Consider the following 4,814-nt stretch of genomic DNA (forward strand, 5'->3'; position numbering starts at 1 on the left):
AGATAAAAATGATTGTGATGTACTGTTGATGCCATTATGATATAGGGTAGAAGGTTGTGTATTGTTCGTGTACGTGCACATTCTATAAACATTTATTAATGCGCCGACATCTAATGCCTATTTAGGAAAATGAAGCTTAGATTACAGAAATAGACATGGGCCAGGGTCAAAGTTGGTCACTTGCTAACAGAAGGTCAGGCTCTGACACAACTGTGTTTTAGTTATATAATATAATCTTAGAGTAATTTTAATCACAACTTTCGTTATCACTAGTTATGAACCATAACCTTAAGACATTTGCGAGTCTTACTAACCTTCAAGAGTCGGTACAACAGGTGGATTCTCTGGATTCTCAAGACTGCAGTTGCACATGCGCAGTAGCCTGGATTCCCAGCTGGCGGTACGTTTGGGTCAGATCCGTTATCACCTTCCCGTCATGCACCACGTTCAGGAGAAAATCGTAAATTTAGTTTTAAAAACAGCAGGGCGATGGCAATGTAATTATGTTTACCTGCACAGAAGAAAAAACAGACTGTTTTTGCTTAGTTTCTTCTTGTTCTTCTTCCGATACAAACAAATAAAGCCAATGACCTTGACCAGACGTCTCTCACCATGGTAACTTGTGCGGTAGCCACACCCTCTGGTGTAGGTTTACATTATGTAGCAGGACAGAGTTCGAGAGACTGCTCACCATATATTTGAATGTATTTTGCTTTGAGTAAGAATAAACAGTGCAGTAGTATCTAGACACTTAATGAATTTGCTTCGCAAATGTTACTTTTCTAGTTGATAATGTTGCCGATCTATTTGTTATCCTAGATGGCTTGGTTATTGTAGATTGGAGATAATGAAATTTATCACTCTGTACTATACTTTGATTTATCCCTACTTAACATACGGTAATATAGTCTGGGCTAGTACGTACACTACTTCAATCCGTCCGCTGCATCAGCTGCAGAAGCGCTTTGTTAGGATCGCGTCTAATGTTCCATTTTTTGCTAACTCTGCGGTTCTATTTTACAACTTGAAAATTTTAACAGTGTATGACATAAATAAACTCCAAACAGCAATTTTTGTCCATAAAGTTTTACACAAAAGTTCACAATTACCAGTTCAATTTCAGGATATATTTCAATACAACTCAGATATCCACAGTTACAGTACTAGAAAGCAAAATGATTTAAGGCCAATCCTGACAAAATCAAATATGAAATAGTTCACGATAATGTTCAGAGGCCCCTTGATTTGGAACAGTTTAAGTCACTCACAGAAAAATTGTCAATCCCTTCCAACTTTCAAAAGACATTTAAAAACTGACCTGATAGAGAAGCCAACTACCACTTCCTGATTTGCTTTTGTTTTCCTTGTTTTCTTATGCTATGATATTTTCTTTGTGTTAATATTGGTTTCTTATGTTGTTCTTACTCATAATAACTTATGATTTGACTAATGGAAATTTATTTTTTTTGTTCAATATGATATGTTCTTGATTGTCTTACTTTACTATTTAGATATCTAATCCGCCGTGTTAACTTTATATTATCTTGTACCTATTTTGAGTTAATTTGTTTGCTTGTCCCTTAATACATTGCAAGTTAAATGTAAATGTAATAAATGTATAGGATTTGGGACAGTCCACTAGACAAACCTTCGGGTTTCTTGGGCTCTCCAGCATATATTTGCTTGTATATAATTTCTTTTAATACTGTTACATTTTATGTGCAAATTGACAATAAACAAAAAACAAATGTTCTATCTATCCATAATGTATGTCGTGAATGTGTGAGCTTGTAGCCTACCATCTGAGCATACACCCTGCGCAGCCGACGCATGATGTCGTCTACATTGTCATTTTCCTGGACAGTCATCTTCAGCTTGCTCTCCGGTACAGTCACCTGAATCTCAAGCCCTATTATTAGTGATAATACAAACGTTGCAATTAAAGAACGCAATGCTTAGTGTACCGTCAATTCTAATGGAAAGGTGCTCCAAGAATCGAAAGTAAGAGTATATTACAATGCTGCAAAGTCTAATTTCTAAGACTACCTCTGGTGAGTCCAAAGTATATTTTATACGTCTTTGTAGTAATAATTGCTGAAAATTTAATTAAAACTTTACCAATATAACATTTGGAATTTTAATGTGAAAAAGGCACCTGTATTATCAGGATTTACGTCTTGTATCTTGAAGACCAATTTGTCTGGGTCTGCCGGGGTTTGTACTATGAGAATGTTTCCATCCTCCTGTTTGATCTCCTGTGCTACATAACGTGGCGCCATGTTGTCCCACTGCAGATCAAAGTCATCAAGTCTTTGGCGGACATCTGTCACCTTCTGGCCGCCATGATACACGTCCTGTAGGTCAAAGGCAGTTTTAAAATATCATTAAGATATATTCCAATTGAACAGAGATATTTTTTTTATCAAAGACAAAAAATAGCGATATTGAATTTTCGAATGTCTTACTGGAGCTACCTCATAAGTCAAGTGGCTTATCACCTAGATCACATGGCATTACCGGCATCAGCCATTGGTCGAAAGATTCAGGAAGTCTATACCGGCCGCCGTCTCTGTTGAGTGCTGATCGGTGTGTCCTGATCTAGATAGCCTCCTTGATTCCTCTTAGGGACGTCTAATATTCAGCGATGTTTTTAATACTCGTATGTATCAAAATAATGGCTTACCAACAGTGACAGCACCTTCTCCGGTAGCGTGTCGATGCGCTCATCCTCCCCAACGCGCAGGGTCACTTGACAGGATTCAAAGGTCAACTCAAGATCACATGTCGCCATCCTGCCTATTGAAGGTTAATGATACATGTTTTATGACTCCATGCAGGCAAAATCGGTACAGGAGCTCTAGCTCTAGCTGTAGATCATAATCGATCATTTAGTGTTCATTTTTAGTAAAAAAAAATAACGTCTCTCAGTGGCCAATGTGCAGATATTGTAGCATCGGCGCACTAAATCATCCGTAAGGTGTTTTTGGCACCACCTGCAGACAGACAGATTAGCCTAAGAGGCTCGGTGGGCGTCACTCCACCGTATAAGTAGGGAAGTCGTGTAAAGTGCCTTTCCCAAGGGAACAACCATGGTGAGTATCGAACCCGGGACTTCTCGGTTCCGAGTACAACGCCCTAACCGTTGTGCCACCGACGCCACATTTAGTAAAAAGCTAACCAGAAATATTTCATTAATTGGCGAGTATAAATACATATACTTACCTCCCCCTCCGCTGCTCAAATAATATCCTGGTTTTCCCTGGCCGAGAATCTCTACAAGTTCGATGACGGCGTTAGCTTTGATTCCGTAGTCCTTAAAGGTACGGGTTGCCTGGACCAAGCTCTCTCCCTTGTCCTCACCCTCAGGGTTGGTCCAGCTGATTAGGCCCTTAGAACACCGATCAATCAATCAATCAATCAATCAATCAATCAATCAGTCAGTCAGTCAGTATAAGTCCTTAAAAATTCCATGTGTGTTATAGAATTCATCCAAGTACCTCTATGTTTATATGGAGAAACTCTGCAGTTCCCAATACAAAATGTGGATAAACCTTATGTTAGCTTGAGGAATGAATCACCTCCACTACAATGTATTATATAATGTAGAGAGAATTAAAATTAAGTGTGACAAATGAGTATTTTTTTTAAGATTCTTCTTCATAATACTGTCAATTGTCTCAGAAATACATATCCCCACCTTTCTTGCCCCTTGTTTTTGAGACTTTGGTAAAATACTTGCAGATTTATGTTATAATTACGGTGGGATTCGTTCTCGCTATGATATGTAGTTATAAACAGAAGACCTACGTCATCACATTCTCGGTCCCCAAAGACGCGAACAATCGGATCTTCTTCGTACACGGAGTAGGAGCAGCCCCCAACGATCACTTGGAACTCTGAAAAAAACCCAGAAAAATCATGTAATTTGTTCATAATAATAATCATAATATTATATCTTTTGAAATGCATGTCTAGTTGGTGAATGTTAATTTATTCATTTAGAACCTTTTAAATCCTTTTAGTAACCTTTTAAACTTTTTTAGAACCTTTTCCTTTTGTTTATTTAAAACCTACTTTAGAACATTGACTTATTTTTGTTTATTTAGAACTTATTTCTTATTGCGTAAATTTCCTCTACATTTGTACTGATGAAAGGTACCGGATGGTACCTGAAACGTTTACGTATTAAAGTTTCAATTCATCCAGTTTAAAAAGATTCAACGGCTTTATCACTTTATGTCTAGTTACTCTTTGGTACTCGTATTCCATTGTTCCACTCACCGTTTAGCCTAGGGTATCCAGTCTATCGTGGTTGGGGCAGGCTGTCTTCGGGGCTCTAGACTAATAGTTTTCCCCCGTCCAGCTCAGCAGAACGCCCGGTAGGAGTGTTACGCCTGTAGGAGTTTTGTACCCCGGGAGTTGTAGATCGTGGTGGGGCTAATCAAATTCCCGTCCTGCAAAACCTACGGGGGACCTAGCTGAGTCGGGCGGGGAAGAGCTCCTGCAGCCCCGAAAAAAACTCCCCAACCGCGATAGACTGGATACCAGGCTACTTATAATTACCGTTCCCTGCAACATCTTCTCTCCACTGCCTGCAATCAAACCACAGACTCTTGTCGTCGGTAACGGCTTTTTCCTCACTACAGAGGCAGATGTAGGTTTGGTCTTTTCCAGGTCTGTCACCAGTACCTAGGTTTTGACAGATTGCGGTTTGATACTTGGAATACATGTAGCTTCATTTAAACTCAATTATATAATTCAATGTCTTAATTAAGCATAGGTACATGCATATGTAAATCATGGTAAAGTCTTTG

General features: G+C 38.9%; 1 pseudogene; it reads right to left on the reverse strand.

Moving 5' to 3' along the window:
• Positions 1–314: 314 nt before the first annotated feature.
• Positions 315–4,814, reverse strand: part of LOC109470350 — a 10,200-nt pseudogene continuing 5,700 nt past the window's right edge.

Source organism: Branchiostoma belcheri, unplaced genomic scaffold, assembly GCF_001625305.1.
Source record: "Branchiostoma belcheri isolate BF01 breed outbred unplaced genomic scaffold, Haploidv18h27 scaffold220, whole genome shotgun sequence".
NCBI lineage: Eukaryota > Metazoa > Chordata > Leptocardii > Amphioxiformes > Branchiostomatidae > Branchiostoma > Branchiostoma belcheri.